The sequence below is a fragment of the Copadichromis virginalis genome, linkage group LG11, assembly GCF_057382275.1.
Source record: "Copadichromis virginalis isolate Kocher_CV1m ecotype Utaka linkage group LG11, C_Virginalis_male_GT1.1, whole genome shotgun sequence".
NCBI classification, from domain to species: Eukaryota; Metazoa; Chordata; class Actinopteri; order Cichliformes; family Cichlidae; genus Copadichromis; species Copadichromis virginalis.
Genome location: NC_140628.1, coordinates 39,792,942 through 39,811,124, shown reverse-complemented (window position 1 = coordinate 39,811,124; position 18,183 = coordinate 39,792,942). Strand labels below are relative to the sequence as shown.

Genomic DNA, 18,183 nt, shown 5'->3' with positions numbered 1-18,183 from the left:
AGTAGAATTAACAGTATTGTAGAAATTCATTTCACCGAAACAATAACGTGGCGCACAGTGTGACGTCAAAAAAGGCGCACACCTTTGACGCTGCGTTTTTTTCCGTTTTTCTCGTCCACACGTAAACGCAAAAACTGAGTTTTCAAAAATCTCCACCCTGGCCGGAGTTTTTAAAAATCTCCGTTTTCAGTGACCGAGAACGCCGTTTACGTGTGGACAGAAGGTGCAAACGCATAGAAAAATCTGCGTTTTCAAGAATACCCGGGTACGTGTGGACGTAGCCTGAGAATCACAACATTTAATTAAATACAGACAATTCTGAACAAAGCACAGTTTGCCTGCTGAAGAAGTGTACGTAGGACTATAACGTAGAATTAAAAGTCAAAATGCCTTAAATAAATTCTGTAGAGTGAAGTTAAATAACTACGGTCACATGAAAGTTTCTCAGGGCTGTGTGTAGTGCTGAGAAACCGTTCTTTAGCCACACAGCGCACCTGACCGACAGCCTGTCAGCGATCAGGTGTCAGTGCAGTCAGACGACACGCAAAATAACACAGATGAGTTTGTCTGATATTCTTGATGCGTCTCAGAAAATATTAAAGATAAATATAAATCAAGTTGGCGCTCAGCCCAGCAGCTAGATTTATATTTAAAAGACACAAATCTAATCTGGACATTTACAAAAAACGAAACAGCCTGCCTAAACCAACAAACGAACACTTCCAGGACGTTCGCTCTTATCTGAAGCAAAGAATTCCAGCAGTATCTTCCCTCTGAAGACAGATTAATGAGAGGATGATGTATCCATACACCAGATATTTGGCTGAAATGCTGCTCAGTAAATCACTGACTCCACGTTGAACTCGGTCATCTACTTTTACAGACCAGTTTCTGATCATCTCGGTCTTTGATGGCAAAGCTGTGTGAGCTTAGCAGCTGCAGGGCACCGACATGTTCATCGGCCTGGATCTCCCTGAGCTGTCCAGCACCATGACCAGCCAGCTTTATTACAAATAAATTACACAACAGTGAAACTAAAGATGTGAAAGTTAGCACCATCCAAACACCATGATGCACAAGCATCGTGGTGTTTACTACTCATGGTATGAGCATCAGTCGTTACCGTAACAGACGGCACAGCTCTTGACCCTCCTCAGGTCAGCAGCCGGCTCCTGTGGCCTCCTCAGCACCGTGAAGATGGAGTTTCCTGTGTCGTCAGCCTGAGAGGAGACAGCAGCTACCGTTACCGACCGCTTCGCTCGTTCATGACAAACAGAATTCCTCTTCGGTCCATCTGTCTTGTATGTGCTTTATAACTGACAGCCATGAGAGAAGGCTTCAGGCACCGCAGCTGTTTCTTCCTGTTGTACACTAACTTCTGGCTACACACTGTAAACATAACTGGAGCCGCACAGGGAGACTAAGTGCACAATGAGCTGGAACGACTTTGTGCTTTGCCGGCCAAACAGGCTGGGAAAAAGGCCCTCACATCATGTGCTGAGAAGAGTTTAAAAAGGGGATGATGACCTTTAATGAAAGATTGATAGAAAGGGTGTGATTAAGGGTGGGTCTAACTTTTGATTAAGAAGTTCCTAGCCAAGGTGTGTGTACCATCCCTCACTTTCTCACTCAGATCCACTCCACACTGATCATGTCAGAGACACTCCTCACTTTTTATCACTAAAACATGGTTTATGATGCTTCGTCTCTTCAGTGACACTTGTGCTTTCTTTTTCTAAATCTCAGATGAAACATTGGAGTTTATCAGCCGCTGTTAAGCCAAACTCGCCTCCATCGCCTGATTAATCGCAGGAACGTTCTAGTTACAAATGACTTCTGTTACTCAGTAAAATCCTACAAGCAGTTGGAGACATCCGTCCAAAACAACAGTTTCAGATAAAAAGGTGCAAATATGTTACTCTTGTCCCGATGATCTCAGTCAGTCGGCATCTGTGGACAAAGTCTTTGCACTGTGCTCACCATGTTTGTTCTCACTAAGAGGAGACGTACGTACCGTGTGAACAAGCTGTGTGAAGCAGAAACATATTCACTTATCACAGCGCAGTCTAAGGAGCTTGGAAAGAAAAGCGTGTGGACTTCTTTAAGTTGCTTGAAGACGTTTCACCATCCGAGAAAAAATGTGAAACATTGGCATCCTCGAAAGAGTGACCTTTGACCTTTAGATGCAGATGGACTGCTGAGTCTTGTCCTGTGGAGGTGGCTCTTCTATGTTGTGCCATGCGCTTGTGAAGTGGCTGTTTGGTCTCTCCAATGTAGAGGTCTGAGCATTCCTCGCTGCACTGTACAGCATACACCACATTGTTAAGTTTGTGTTTTGGCGTTTTGTCTTTCAGGTGAACCAGTTTCTCTCTGAGCGTGTTGCTGGGTCTGAAATACACTGGGATGTTGTGCTTGGAGAAAACTCTCCTGAGTTTCTCTGATACACCGGCTACATAGGGGATGACAATGTTGTTGCGTCTGTCCTTCTTATCCTCCCTCGCTGGTGTCTGGTCTTCTTTTCTGTGCCTCTTTGCTGACTTTAAGAACGCCCATTTAGGATAGCCGCAGGTTTTGAGTGCTTCCTTTACATGTGTGTGTTCCTTCTTTTTTCCTTCAGGCTTAGAGGGAACATGTTCTGCCCGGTGGTGTAGGGTCCTGATTACTCCAAGTTTGTGCTCCAGAGGGTGATGGGAGTCAAAGAGGAGGTACTGGTCCGTGTGTGTGGGCTTCCGGTAAACTTCGATGTTGAGGTTGCCGTTCTCTTCAATGTGCACAGCGCAGTCCAGGAAAGGCAAACAGTCGTCCTTTGTGTCTTCCCTGGTGAACTTGATGTTTTTATCCACAGCGTTAATGTGCGCAGTGAAGGATTCCACTTCGTGTGTCTTGATTTTGACCCAGGTGTTGTCCACATATCTGTACCAGTGGCTGGGTACTCTTCCTTTGAAAGAGCCAAGAGCCTTCCTTTCCACTTCCTCCATGTAAAGGTTGCTACAATAGGTGACACGGGGGAGCCCATGGCACAGCCATGTTTTTGTCTGTAGAAGCTTTCGTTGTATTTGAAGTATGTAGTGGTGAGGCAGAGGTCTAACAGTGTGCAGATCTGATCGGGGTTGAAGTTGGTCCTGTCCTCCAAGGAGCTGTCTTCTTGTAGTCGTTTTCTGACAGTCTCCACGGCCTCCGTGGTGGGTATGCAGGTGAAGAGAGAGACTACAGAGACTACTACAGGGGCAGGGATAGCTCAGTAGGTAAAGTGGTCGCCCCATGATCGGAAGGTCGGCGGTTCGAACGGCTACCCTGAGGTACCCCTGAGCAAGGTACCGTCCCTACACACTGCTCCCCGGGCGCCTGCTTAGTGGGCTGCCCACTGCTTCACTGAGTGAATGGGTCAAATGCAGAGAAAAACAAGTAATTTCCCCATGGGGATCAATAAAGTATCCATTATTATTATTATTATTATTATTATTATTACATCAAAGGACACCATGGTTTCATCTGGATCCAGGGTAAGTTTCTGGACCTTGTCGGTGAAGTCGGTGGAGTTCTTGATGTGGTGTGGGGTGTTCCCCACGAGAGGTGCAAGGATGGTAGCAAGGTGTTTAGCAATGTTATAAGTGGCTGAGTTTATGCTACTGACTATGGGTCTGAGTGGGACAGCTTCCTTGTGGATCTTAGGAAGTCCATAGATGCAGGGTATGGCATCCCCTGGGTAAAGGCGGTGATATGTAAGGCGGTCAATGATTTTGTCCTTTTCAAAGTCTTGAAGGCAAGGTAGCTCCTTTGACTACGATGACCTGGATGACTGAGAACCTTCACAGATATAAACAGTTTGTGTTTTCAGTCTTCTTTTTGTCTGTGTAAACTATATCCATAAAATATTCAATTAAATATTTTGAATAAAAAACTTTGAACTTTGGACGCCCCAGGACAGGAAGCCCCAGAGTCTCCTCTGCTGCTGAGGGTAAACTCATCCGAGCCACCAGCCTCAGATTAGAGCCCAGATAGATGCCACACAGAGCTCCAGTAGCAGACAAATCTCTACAAGTTCAGAGGAGACTGTGTGAATCAGGCCTTTATGGTCAAATAGCTGCTGAGAAACCACGACTAAAGATTTGTTTGGACCAAGAAATACAAAGAATGGACATTAAACCAGTGGACATCTGTGCTTTGGTCTGATGAGTCCAAATCTGATCGCTGAGTGATGGCAAAGGGCCAACAAGAGCTCAGCATCTCTGGGAACTCCTTCAAGACTGTTGGAAACCATTTCAGGAGACGACCTCATGAAGCTCACCGAGAGAATGACAAGAGTGAGCGAAGCAGTAATCACAGCAAAGAGTGGAAATTATGAATAGTCTACATTATCAAACATGTTTTGAGTTATTTCACACTGTTTTGTTTACTAAATAATTCCATATGAGTGTGCACTCGTATTTTTGATGAGAATCTACAATGTAAATAGTTGTGAAAATAAAGAAAAACCATTAAATGAGACGTTAAATTCCCTACCAGCATTGCTCTGGGTCCCTGTGATCCAGAATTACACCTGGATCTCCTGGTTGGCCCTGAAACAACAACAGATTGGTCAAAACATTTACGAACCATCTGCTCTCATATGTTAATATGTGTGAACGGAATAATAAACTGGGAACTTGAGATACAGGGAGCGTTATGTGCTGTTGGCTTTCTCTGTTGTAAAGGAACAGGAAGTAGTTCGACGTCATTTAGATGAAGATACAGAAACCACTTTCTGACTGAAGAGAGTCCGATGCAACAATATTCAATTTGAAAAACCTACAAACACAGTCACTTTTACAGCTGGGTGCCATAGGAAGTGATGTCACGACCTCCAGCTGGCCCTGGTTCCCCAACTGGTCTATGTTTACCCTGCAGGAGGAACAGCTCACACTCTGTTAACATCATGAGCAGTGATACTGTTTAAATCAGTCACTATAGGCTTATCTGCACCGGTGAAGTGACGCACTCACCTGAGATCCTGGAAAACCAGGCATTCCTTTGGGTCCTGGTTCGCCGCCGTTCCCCCGGCTCCCTGCAGCAACATTAATGCCTGATTACGAGTGTATATCCTTGTCATCAATATGAATGAATGACAATATTTAAAGTTGCGTACACACACACACACAGCTCCAGTGAATTTCTCTGGAAGTCTCTTTATGAGCCAAGTCCAACAGCTACACCACGCTGGAGTTAAACACATAACTGATGCCAAGGATCATTATTCATGAGAACTCTGTCTACTCGGCCAAAAACGACTGAAGGACTAAGTGTGTGCAGCTGCTCTGAATGAGCCTTTAGTGTTTGCTTCCTGGATGAGAAGTAGAGTAAAAAAGTGGTTAGAGATAGAAGTTTATATATCCCACAGGGACGTGATTAGGAATATGGGACCAAGGTCGTTTACAGCGCTCACTGGCTCAAAATGTGTTTCCGTGCTTGGGATTCGCTGGGTACTACAGGCCAAGCCACTCAACAACCTCACATGTGGATACCCATCCACTCACGAAAGCTCCAGAAATGAGACTTCTAAGAGCTCACAGTTTGATCCCAAGCAATCTTTGGTTCCAGGTGGAGTCCTGAATGCCACTTGGCTTTTGATACTCTCATTGACAAACTTAGCACTGCACCAGTTCTAGGTTTTGCTGATCCGGCATTGCCTTACATCTTCCACACTGACGCCAGTACCTCCGGATTGGGCGCCGCCCTTTACCAAGAGCAAGAGGGGAGACTTAGGGTGATAGCCTATGCCAGTAGGGCATTGTCATCCAGTGAAAGTCGTTACCCAGCTCACAAGCTTGAAGTTTTGGCACTGAAGTGGAGCGTGACAGAAACATTTCATGATTACTTGCATGGAGCAAATTTTACAGTGGTCACGGATAACAACCCTCTTACCTATATCTAGACATCAACAAAGTTGGATGCTACCGGCCATCGTTGGCTGGCTGTATTTCTACATTCTCGTTCAAGATACAGTATCGAGCTGGCAAGCAAAAACCTGAACCTGCTCAGAAAGATGAGGCACTAATAATCAGTTTGCTCAACAACATCTCTCAAGCAACAGTGATGATGAAATATCAGCTGAAGTCGCTGATGCGATTTGCCAAAGCTGTCAGGACCCAAGCTGAGAATAGTTTGGTCGAATCCCTGTCCATCAACACAGTGCTTCCTGAGAATTACTCAGAAGATTCCCATGGACTTCCTGTTATTTCCACCATATCTATTTATCAAAAACAGACAACCGATCCAACTCTCCGGGAGGTTATTCACCAGTTGGAGTCAGGAGAAAAGGTTCCCCCAACAGCCATGGAAGAGCTTCCTGAAATTCTCCGTAGAGAACTGAATAAATTGGAGCTGATTGATGGTATTCTCTATAGGAAGAGCTCAGTGGCCAGTGGATCTAAGAGCAGACCACAGCAACCTCCAGGTCCAAACTACTTGAAGGACTGTTTTGAGTTGACTGATATTTGTTGGATAACAAATGTTTTGAAGTTGTACAATCTGTATATTGCAGTTGAACTGTTTGTTAACCCAAAATGTGATGTCCACTGTTAAGAAGAAATTACCTGAAGTGCCTCAATGCTGTGCTTTATATTAATAAGTGTTGTGTAAAGTGCTTTGGGTCCTTAGGGACTAAGTAAAGCGCTGTACAAATGCAGGCCATTTACCATTTTACCCAACATGACAACACACCGCCAGCTCTACGTCAGTCATCTGTTTCCACCCCCCTCTCACACTGACCACTAGTAGTCTCCTCATGCCATCAGGGAGCGTTTGATTGGTTGTCGCTTACCAGCCAATTCGGTGCAGTGAAAGAGGTCGTGTTTCGTCACAAGCAGGGATGAACCACCAAGGAGCTGGTGGTGGACTTCAGAAGGGGTCAGCACAGAGACTACAAGCCCATTATCATCAATGGAGCTCCAGTGGAGAGGGTGCAGTCCTTCAAGTATCTTGGTGTCCACATCGTTTTTGTTGCTATAGATCATTTCTGCTTCAACAGCTGGAAGATGTTTTCTCTGAACTGTACTCAGGCTTAAAGTCTTCATTATTATTACAGGTGGACGGAAAACACAGTTAGCTGTGTGTGTGTGTGTGTGTGTGTGTGTGTGTGTGCGCTGTGTGCGTGCGTCTGCGTGTGTGTGTGTGTGTGTGTGTGTGTGTGTGTGTGTGTGTGTGTGCTGTGTGTGTGTGTGTGTGTGTGTGTGTGTGTGTGCGCTGTGTGTGTGTGTGTGTGTGTGTGTGTGTGTGCGCGCTGTGTGCGTGCGTCTGCGTGTGTGTGTGTGTGTGTGTGCGCTGTGTGTGTGTGTGTGTGTGTGTGTGTGTGTGTGCGCTGTGTGCGTGCGTGCGTGTGTGTGTGTGTGTGTGTGTGTGTGCGCTGTGTGTGTGTGTGTGTGTGTGTGTGCGCGCTGTGTGCGTGCGTCTGCGTGTGTGTGTGTGTGTGTGCGCTGTGTGTGTGTGTGTGTGTGTGTGTGTGTGTGTGTGTGTGCGCTGTGTGTGTGTGTGTGTGTGTGTGTGTGTGTGCGCTGTGTGTGTGTGTGTGTGTGTGTGTGTGTTCTACCTGACTGTGACTTGTCTCCTGTCTTCAGTGTTGTTGATGCTCGTCCGTCCCGCCTGCTCCTGACTGAACGCAGAGCAGAAGAGTCATCACAATATTTTTCTGGATGATACATTTTAACAGCCAACATCAGTTTACAGTCAGAGGTGCATCGTCCCATTGAAGCACACAGACTCGATGATTTGAATTATTGTCTGCTAACACTTTAGTGACTGAGAACCATGACAGGCTTTTAAAATGCAGCTCTATGATGTCCCCCCAACAATCCTAGCTCGGCCACGCTTATTGAAGAGAACACAAGTGTGGTTTAGAAGCTGATCAGATTTATCAGACTTGATTAATAAAAGCTGACTCTGCGGCTACGTCCACACGTACACGGGTATTTTTGAAAACGCAGATTTTCCGTTTTCGTTTAAAAAAATAATCCCGTCCACACATAAAGGCAGAAATGAAGGAAAACGCTGCTATGAACATGCCAAAGCAGCAGGTGGCGCTAGATTCCTAACCGTGCAGAAATGTTGGCCAATCAGAAGTCTAGAAGCCTCGGTGGGAAAAAGTAAACAAAGCTGGGGCATAGAAGCAGAACCGAGTCGTCTGTGTGGAGGGACAGTAACTGTGTGTATATGTAAGCATGTAAACACTGCAGAGAGTAGAATTAACAGTATTGTAGAAATTCATTTCACCGAAACAATAACGTGGCGCACAGTGGGACGTCACAAAAGGCGCACATCTTTGACGCTGCGTTTTTTTCCGTTTTTCTCGTCCACACGTAAACGCAAAAACTGAGTTTTCAAAAATCTCCACCCTGGCCGGAGTTTTTAAAAATCTCAGTTTTCAGTGACCGAGAACGCCGTTTACGTGTGGACAGAAGGTGCAAACGCATAGAAAAATCTGCGTTTTCAAGAATACCCGGGTACGTGTGGACGTAGCCTGAGAATCACAACATTTAATTAAATACAGACAATTCTGAACAAAGCACAGTTTGCCTGCTGAAGAAGTGTACGTAGGACTATAACGTAGAATTAAAAGTCAAAATGCCTTAAATAAATTCTGTAGAGTGAAGTTAAATAACTACGGTCACATGAAAGTTTCTCAGGGCTGTGTGTAGTGCTGAGAAACCGTTCTTTAGCCACACAGCGCACCTGACCGACAGCCTGTCAGCGATCAGGTGTCAGTGCAGTCAGACGACACGCAAAATAACACAGATGAGTTTGTCTGATATTCTTGATGCGTCTCAGAAAATATTAAAGATAAATATAACTCAAGTTGGCGCTCAGCCCAGCAGCTAGATTTATATTTAAAAGACACAAATCTAATCTGGACATTTACAAAAAACGAAACAGCCTGCCTAAACCAACAAACGAACACTTCCAGGACGTTCGCTCTTATCTGAAGCAAAGAATTCCAGCAGTATCTTCCCTCTGAAGACAGATTAATGAGAGGATGATGTATCCATACACCAGATATTTGGCTGAAATGCTGCTCAGTAAATCACTGACTCCACGTTGAACTCGGTCATCTACTTTTACAGACCAGTTTCTGATCATCTCGGTCTTTGATGGCAAAGCTGTGTGAGCTTAGCAGCTGCAGGGCACCGACATGTTCATCGGCCTGGATCTCCCTGAGCTGTCCAGCACCATGACCAGCCAGCTTTATTACAAATAAATTACACAACAGTGAAACTAAAGATGTGAAAGTTAGCACCATCCAAACACCATGATGCACAAGCATCGTGGTGTTTACTACTCATGGTATGAGCATCAGTCGTTACCGTAACAGACGGCACAGCTCTTGACCCTCCTCAGGTCAGCAGCCGGCTCCTGTGGCCTCCTCAGCACCGTGAAGATGGAGTTTCCTGTGTCGTCAGCCTGAGAGGAGACAGCAGCTACCGTTACCGACCGCTTCGCTCGTTCATGACAAACAGAATTCCTCAACGACTGAGGGAAGACGACAAGCAGCTTAAAGAAAATGATGTTTTATTAAACTTTCCCTCTTCGGTCCATCTGTCTTGTATGTGCTTTATAACTGACAGCCATGAGAGAAGGCTTCAGGCACCGCAGCTGTTTCTTCCTGTTGTACACTAACTTCTGGCTACACACTGTAAACATAACTGGAGCCGCACAGGGAGACTAAGTGCACAATGAGCTGGAACGACCTAATTGGTTAAATATGTTGTTTTTTTATTTATAAGTTGTGTACACAGGAACAAGAATAACTTGTATTTAGCTTACCTGGCATTAACATTTTAATATTATTTTTGTGATTTCTTGTTGACCCTGTTTATTTAATACAGGCCAGGTGACCCTTTTGGGTTTAAAAAGGATGGCGAGCCGGACTCGTTTTGATACAGATGTGTGTTATTTATGGGGAACATTTTTTGATTTGAGAACCTATATTGCTTAATATAAGCTACAGGATTATTTAGTTGTGTTTGTGCACCCCAACTGGCTTTTTCTTTGTTTTGTTGAAATACATGATACCTGCAAAAGCTTTTGTGTTGTATTTATTAATTATTGACAATCAACTCCAGTAGCCGTTCTTACATCTTCTGATTAATAATAGCCCGATATTTAGCTTAATACCTGATATGCATTCATTCATTAGCGCTTTGTTAGTGTTACATGAGCATACCGTCACGATAGGACTCACCTGTGGCCCAGCAGCACCTGGGTGGTTCTCGGGTTCCTCTCTCACCAGGTGAGTCACATATCTGTGCACAGTAACAGACCTTCTCACCACCGGGAGCTCTTCTTCCATTACGACCCTGCACAAGAAAGAAAAACATGAATCAAATGTATTTATTAACAGCGTTGTAAACCAGAGCGACCCTGTGCGTCACAAAAAAGGTCTTATAAAATCTTTAAAGTTGTATCTGTGCGATTAAGGCAACAGATTAAAATGTGACTGAAGACTTTCAGCTTCGGTTTATCAAAGGTTTTATTAACTGTTCAGGGATGTCAGACAGTTTCATGCACAGCCTCCAATTTTCAAAAGCTTTAAAAGCAATTGGAAAAAAAACACAATTCAATATAATTAAATAATATATTTATATTAATATAAATATAAGTTTTTAAACTTGGATGAAAATCCAATGACTGCCTGATGTCTGTAGAGACATCCAGGGACAAAACCCAAAAAACTTTAATTGTTAGTGCTTTTAATTGACAGGATTGTGTGCTGGGATTATGTGATCAATATGTTTTAGTCTGCACTTAAAATGAGCATTTGAATTAAAGTTGACAGCCTGTTCATTATTTACAGTCTTGCTGTTGTTGGGGGTGGGGAGGAGTGAGCAGGGTGAGTAGAGGAGGTGTCAGAGGTGGAGCAGCAGCAGTGGGGGTGGGTGAGGGTTGGAGACCGCCTCATGATGAATCAAACCTGTTGAAGTAATGATTCAGTTTGTTTGCCCACCTCGAGATGGCTCTGAGGCCCCTCCAGACCTCACCAACGTTGTTCTCTCGAAGCTGGTTGTCCATCTTCTGCCTGTAGCTGTCCTTCCCTTTCCTTATCAGTCCCCTCAGCTCTCTCTGCACCCTTTCCAGCTCCTCCTTGTCTCCAAATTTGAAGGCCCTCCTCTTCTGCTTGAGGACGGCTTTAATTTCTGGGGTAATCCAAGGTTTGTGAAATGTATTTATGTATTTATTCAAACTGGTATAATGTATACTGTGGTGGAAGGTTGGGATTTAAGAATTTACCTGAAAGTGGAATAATGGTTTAGTCTGTGACAGCTGAACATATTTAAGGCTGTCATTAGAGGGTTGATGTGCTGTGAAGAAGCTCGACAAGTGAATTGTTTGTAAGGAGCTGTATGGCAAATAAATACTTATTGTTCCACTACACTTGCCTTGGTCCATCTTACTGTGTTTCCAGCCGCTAAGGGCCGCCCTGTTACAATGCTCAACTGAGAGGAACACCGGCGGCAGACCCAGAACCAATGAGAGAGATTATATAGATCCGCTTGCCCGGGAATGTCTTAAATGTTCACTCCCCCAGTGCACGAGCTGAATGTGGAGTAGCAAAAGGGTCCAGCAATCAGTGATTAATGACACAGGTTTGATGCTACACTGGTACAACGAGCTTTACAAATACTCTGTGAAAGCTGCCAAAAACACTGAGAACAAACAAAAAGGCCCATGAATAAAAACCCTGTCAGACCGCAATACTTCACATACTCAAGACCAGTTATGTAACTAAATGAAAAACATCAGGAAACTCTTAAACAAATCTGTTTATACAAGAGGCCAAGTGCTTTGTAACTGCAAATCAGCCTTCATGTAACAGCATGAACGAGATGTCGTAAGTCTGATGAGCTCACCAGAATCATCTCCAGCATCCATCACTGATCCAGATGGATGTAGAAAAATGAACCTTACAGTTCAGCCCCAACATTTAACACTATAAATAACTGAGACCCCCAAAAGCTGCAGTTCGTCTAATGTCCACCCGATGCTCCTAAAACGAGTCTCCTTACCAGCAGACACCTTCTCGTGCAGTTACCTCTGATCCCCTAAAACTCGACCATAAAGTCGTGGCTTCAAAGGACTACTCCACCAACCAGTGGGTGATGTCATGGTCACTACTTCCATGTTTTACATGCAGAGTATGGATGTGTCTTACCAGTGTCCCTGGGCTGCCGGGGTCTCCTTTGGGTGCTGGTCTGGTGCCGTCGACACCCGGGGTGCCCCGTCAGACAAACAAATCCAGAGTCGTGTTCGGTTCTTGAGCTTCCAGCTGTTTGTGGAGCTGCTGTCGGCCTTCTGACAGAAGAAAGAGCAGATTTTACATTTTTACTGACATTAAAGACATTTAAGTTTCCTTGTATCTAGTCTGGTCACGTGTATGTTATCTTTCCATTTAGTTATTTTACTTTCTGTGTTTCGTCCTTTTGTCTCCTCGTGAAATCAGTCGTGTTTGTTTAATATCGAGTTCCTGCTCATTACTCCTGATTTGTGCCAGCTGTGTGCACAGCTGTCTGCCTGATCACCCTCACTGTCCCCTTCAGCGGTTTCTAGTTTTAGTGTTTATTCCCAATTACATTTAAGTAAGAGTAAAGCTGCCCTTTCAGTTTCTTATTTTGTGATTTTTGTTTACTCTTTTCTTTGTTTGGTACTTTGGATATTAGACTCAAACTGCTCGCCTGCGTCATCTACCAGCAAAGTCCTGCAGTAGTCCAGAGCTCTCCTATACCCCTGGGAGACTCGTAGTGCAGCCTAGATTCCGGCTAAGAGGTGACCGTGCTTTTGTCCTGGCAGCCCCGAGCTTCTGGAACAATCTTCCTGCTGCTATTCGCGCCTCTAATTCCATCTATTCATTTAACACGCTGTTAAAAACTTGGCTGTTTGACCGAGTGTTTTCAGCTAGTTAGTGCACATCCCCTATATTTTATCCTATAGTATTTATCTTCTACTGATGCTCCACTGTATAAATACCCCCACCTTATATTTATACTCAGTAATTCTCTTTTAAATTATATTCTGAAGTTTTATTGCTTATTTTATCTGTACTTTTTAGGGTTTTTTGGACTCCTATATCTTATATTCTAACCTTGTTGTGAAGCACTTTGATGTTTAAATGTGCTATAAATAAAGTTGTATTGCCTGCGATGCTGTGGTAGATATATCAATATCATATCATATCAAACATCCTTGAAAGAGTAGTTGTCAAACAGCTAACAGATCATCTGCAGAGGTTTATTTGAAGAGTTTCAGTCAGGTTTCAGAGCTCATCACAGCACAGAAACAGCTTTAGTGAAGGTTACAAATTATCTTCTTATGGCCTCTGACAGTGGACTCATCTCTGTGCTTGTCCTGCTAGACCTCAGTGCAGCGTTCGATACTGTCGACCATAATATCCTATTAGAGCGATTAGAACATGCTGTAGGTATTACAGGTACTGCACTGCAGTGGTTTGTATCATATCTATCTAATAGACTCCAGTTTGTGCATGTAAATGGAGAGTCCTCTTCACACACTGAGGTTAATTATGGAGTTCCACAGGGTTCAGTGCTAGGACCAATTCTGTTTACATTATACATGCTTCCCTTAGGCAGCATCATTAGAAGACATAGCATACATTTACACTGCTATGCAGATGACACCCAGCTCTATCTGTCCATGAAGCCAGATAACACACACCAATGAGTTAAACTGCAGGAATGTCTTAAAGACATAAAGACCTGGATGGCCGCTAACTTTCTGCTTCTTAATTCAGATCAAACTGAGGTTATTGTACTCGGCCCTGAAAAGCTTAGAAATATGGTCTCTAACCAGATTCTTCCTCTGGATGGCATTACCTTGGCCTCCAGTAACACTGTGAGGAACCTTGGAGTCATTTTTGACCAGGACATGTCCTTCAACGCACATATTAAACAAATATGTAAGACTGCTTTCTTCCATTTGTGCAACATCTCTAAAGTTAGAAATATCCTGTCTCAGAGTGACGCTGAAAAACTAGTTCATGCATTTATTACTTCCAGGCTGGACGACTGTAATTCATTATTATCAGGAAGTCCTAAAAACTCCCTGAAAAGCCTTCAGTTAATCCAAAATGCTGCAGCAAGAGTCCTGACAGGGACTAGAAAGAGAGAGCAGATTTCTCCTGTTTTGGCTTCCTGTTAAGTCCAGAATTCAAAATCCTGCTCCTCACATACAAGGTCTTAAATAATCAGGCCCCATCTGATCTTAATGACCTTGTAGTACCATATCACCCTATTAGAGCACTTCGCTCTCGCTCTGCAGGCCTACTTGTTGTTCCTAGAGTATTTAAAAGTAGAATGGGAGGCAGAGCCTTCAGTTTTCAGGCCCCTCTTCTGTGGAACCAGCTTCCAGTTTGGATTCAGGAGACAGACACTATCTCTACTTTCAAGATCAGGCTTCAAACTTTCCTTTTTGCTAAAGCATATAGTTAGGGCTGGACCAGGTGACCCTGAATCCTCCCTTAGTTATGCTGCAATAGACGTAGGCTGCCGGGGATTCCCATGATGCACTGGGTGTTTCTTCTTCACTCACTATGTGTTCACAGACCTCTCTGCATTGAATCATATCTGTTAATAATCTCTGTCTCTCTTCCACAGCATGTCTTTATCCTGTCTTCCTTCTCTCACCCCAACCAATCACAGCAGATGGCCCCGCCCCTCCCTGAGCCTGGTTCTGCTGGAGGTTTCTTCCTGTTAAAAGGCAGTTTTTCCTTCCCACTGTCGCCAAAGTGCTGCTCATAGGGGGTCATATGATTGTTGGGTTTTTCTCTGTATCTATGAAGCGCCTTGAGGTGACTTTTGTTGTGATTTGGCGCTATATAAATAAAATTGAATTGTTCCAACTTAATACCTCAGGCAGCAGAAACCCAAGAAAGAGGAGGGAGACGAGGAACCATCATGGAAGTACAGGCCCCTGCACGGTATGTACCACCGGCAGGTAGAGGAGATGGCTAATATCCAGAAATCCTACCAGTGGCTGGACAAAGCTAGACTTAAAGGGAAGCTCTAATAATATCAAGAGCTGGAGAGGATGTGGAGGGTGAAGGTAACAGTGGTCACAGTGGTAATCAAAGCACTTGGTACGGTGACCCCCAAACTAGGCAAGTGGCTCCAGCAGATCCCAGGAACAACATCGGAGATCTCTGTGAAGAAGAGTGCAGTCCTAGGAACAGCTGAGATACTGTACATAGTGATGTGACGTTCTGTATCGAGGCTTCGGAGCGTGTGTCGAGTAATGGAGGGGGCGTTTCCGCGATGCGCGTATCGAGGCTTGCTTCATTTATGGGAGGAGCTGAAAATGATGACGTCCGCAGCCTCGCTGCCCGGCTGTACCACGTGACTGGTTCATGAAGTGGTTCGAACTTTGCCGCGAGCTATGACAGCGATATAAACCCCTCAGACTTCATTCAAAATGTGGGTGTTTGATGGAGAGTTGTGGTTAGTGAGAGTTTGGAGACCGTTTGGAGGTTTATGAGAGTGAGGAGAGAAAGTCAGGAGAGAATGGAGCCAGCTAAGAAGAGGAGGATGTCCTCCCCTGTGTGGGAACATTTTGATCTTATTCCTCCCAACAAGGTATGCAAATTTCTACAGAAGATGTATTTTCATAATACTGATGGTGCAATAAAACTTATGTTAAGCTGTCGTTACTTTTGTACAAGGTGAAGTGTTTGCTATGTGCCAGGGAGCTGGGCTATAACAACAACATCCATGCTTAGGCACTACAGAGCTTTGCATGAGAATAAGAGGAACACCGATTGTGGAGCAAGACCAGGTGAGCCATCAAATGCAATGATAATATAGCATGCAGTAATGTTACTAAATGATATAACAATATTATACAACTGTTATAAGTGACGTGTGTGATATTTATATTTGTGCTTTGTCTTTATTGTCTTTCCTCAGGAGAACAATCTCAAATAGATGAAGACCTGGTCAGCATGGTGATTGAGGACTCCCAGCCATTTAGCATTGTGGAGGACAAAGGATTCAAAAGATTTGTTAAATCATTAAATCCCAGCTATGTTCTCCCCACTAAAAAGGTCATAAAAGCAGTGAAAATTTAGTTTTTACAGAATAAAATGTGAACAGGCAGGACTGAGGCTCAAAGCCTCAGTGTGTAGCTGTCCATACCTCAACGTTACAAAAGCACAACTACTGTCCACACCCCAACCACACCTCACCTCACAGTAAATGATCATTTCCATTTCAAGCATTTCCAAATAATCATTTCCCATACTGCCACTATAAATATACACAGTATACTGCATCACTACAATATACATGTTTTACACACTCCTTTTGTTGTTGACATTTACAGGCTGTGTGCAAAATGCCACACTCTTCAAATTCATGCCAGCTATTATTTTTACGTCCAGTAGGTGTCCTGCTAGAGCAAATGAAGCTTCATGAAGCTTCGCGCTGGGGTGAACCAATTGGATGAAAAGCTTCAGTGCTTCATGGGGCTTCATCTGCCCATCACTAACTGTACAGGACTCACACAGACAGGACTGGAACTCAAAACGCTGCCTTAATGCTGAAAAACCCTCATAAAAATAACTCAAAAACAAAAAGTAGAAACACTGGAACACGACAAACACACGGCATGGAGAAAGTACGACACAAAAGAGAGCAAAGGCAAACAGAGGGCTTATATACACAGGGAGTAATCAGGGAATGGGAAACAGGAGGGAGACACAGCTGGGAGAGATTAGGACTAACGAGACAGGGGCAGGTAAAACTGAATACACTGACATAGGACTGGGACTATCAAAATAAAACAGGAAATAAGACACAAATCACAAACACTCAAACGTGACACTGAAGGATAGACAGAAGGAATATAACCCATGAAACAGAAGACAGTGACTTAAACTAGAGGCCAGAACAACAAATGACACAAAGAGAACAAAACCCTTAGTGCACTGTATTGTTAATTTGAAGAAAGAAAGACAAAATCTGAGATCTCACAGTACTATTTCAGGATTAAAGAGTAAACAGTATTTCAACTTTAACCCTGAAATATTATATAATTTTATAATAATTATTATTATATAATTTATTTCATTACTGAAATATTTTTATTTTCAAAATTAACAAAAATAAAAAAGATCTTTGATTAAAGCACAAAGATCTGAGATAACAGTTGAAACAGCATGAGGGGCATAAGGCAGTGTCAGTCCATGCAACATTCATCAGGCAGCACATTCTCAATGAATCCCAATCTGAAGAGGCGGCTGCACAGGCGTGCCAAGGTAAGAACCACGCTCGTCTTTTTGGGCTGAAGCGTTAATGCCCGTCTGCTCTGACACACCGTGAGCTGCTGCAGCTCAGTCTGTAGGTTGAGCTCCACTAAAAGTCTCAGCAGACAAGCAGCTGCTTTCACAACAGACATCACAGCTGGAATCACACAAAACTGACCTGTGATCAGACATCATCAGGTGATATTTCAGGAGGAGACAGACGGTAAACTGCGCATGCAATCATTTCCTCTCTGACACAACAGGAAATTCCAAACTTCCCAAATTGACTCAGAAAAATCTGCATATTTTCTTTGACCGCAAGATCAAAGAGAAAAAGACGTGAACCCACTTACAGCTCTGCTGCAGCAGCATCAGCACCTCTGCAACCAAACAGCTGATCCAGAGCTGCAGCTCAGGGCTGCTTTTAGAGGAGGAGAGGGGCGATGGCGGGGGGGTGGAGGAGGAAAGGTGGCACCTCCTCCGGCTCCTCCCGTCATCTTCCTCATTAGAGGTGGATTTACATGTTTGACTTGTGAATCAAAAGGATTTTCTGGTCACACTGAAGCATCTGTTGTGAGTTTTGGAGAGAAAGCAACACATCGTCTGCACATAGACTGATTTTATGTTTACATTTTATGCCCTTAATCACTGTATTCTGTCTAATTGCTGCTGCTAGTGTTTCGACAAACACTGCAAACAGTGAAGGGGAGAGTGGGCATCCCTGCCTGGTGCCCCTCAGGAGACAGACGCTGGACGATGTTTGCTCATTTGTTCGGACACAGGCTGTTGGGGAGTTTTGTGTAAAGTTGCAAATAAAAATTTCCAGTTAACTCTTTAAAATGTGTGTAGAGACACGGGAGCAGAGAGCACGAGGCAGTTGGGAAGAAGACGTGGCACGAGAGCCAATG

General features: G+C 44.0%; 1 long non-coding RNA gene across 1 annotated transcript; it reads left to right on the top strand.

Annotated features, from left to right (window-relative positions):
• Positions 1 to 15,268: 15,268 nt before the first annotated feature.
• Positions 15,269 to 16,274, top strand: LOC146699526 (uncharacterized). Its single transcript, XR_014922928.1, has 3 exons — positions 15,269 to 15,608; positions 15,695 to 15,807; positions 15,939 to 16,274. It is a non-coding gene; the product is annotated as an uncharacterized LOC146699526 (long non-coding RNA).
• The last annotated feature ends 1,909 nt before the right edge of the window (positions 16,275 to 18,183 follow it).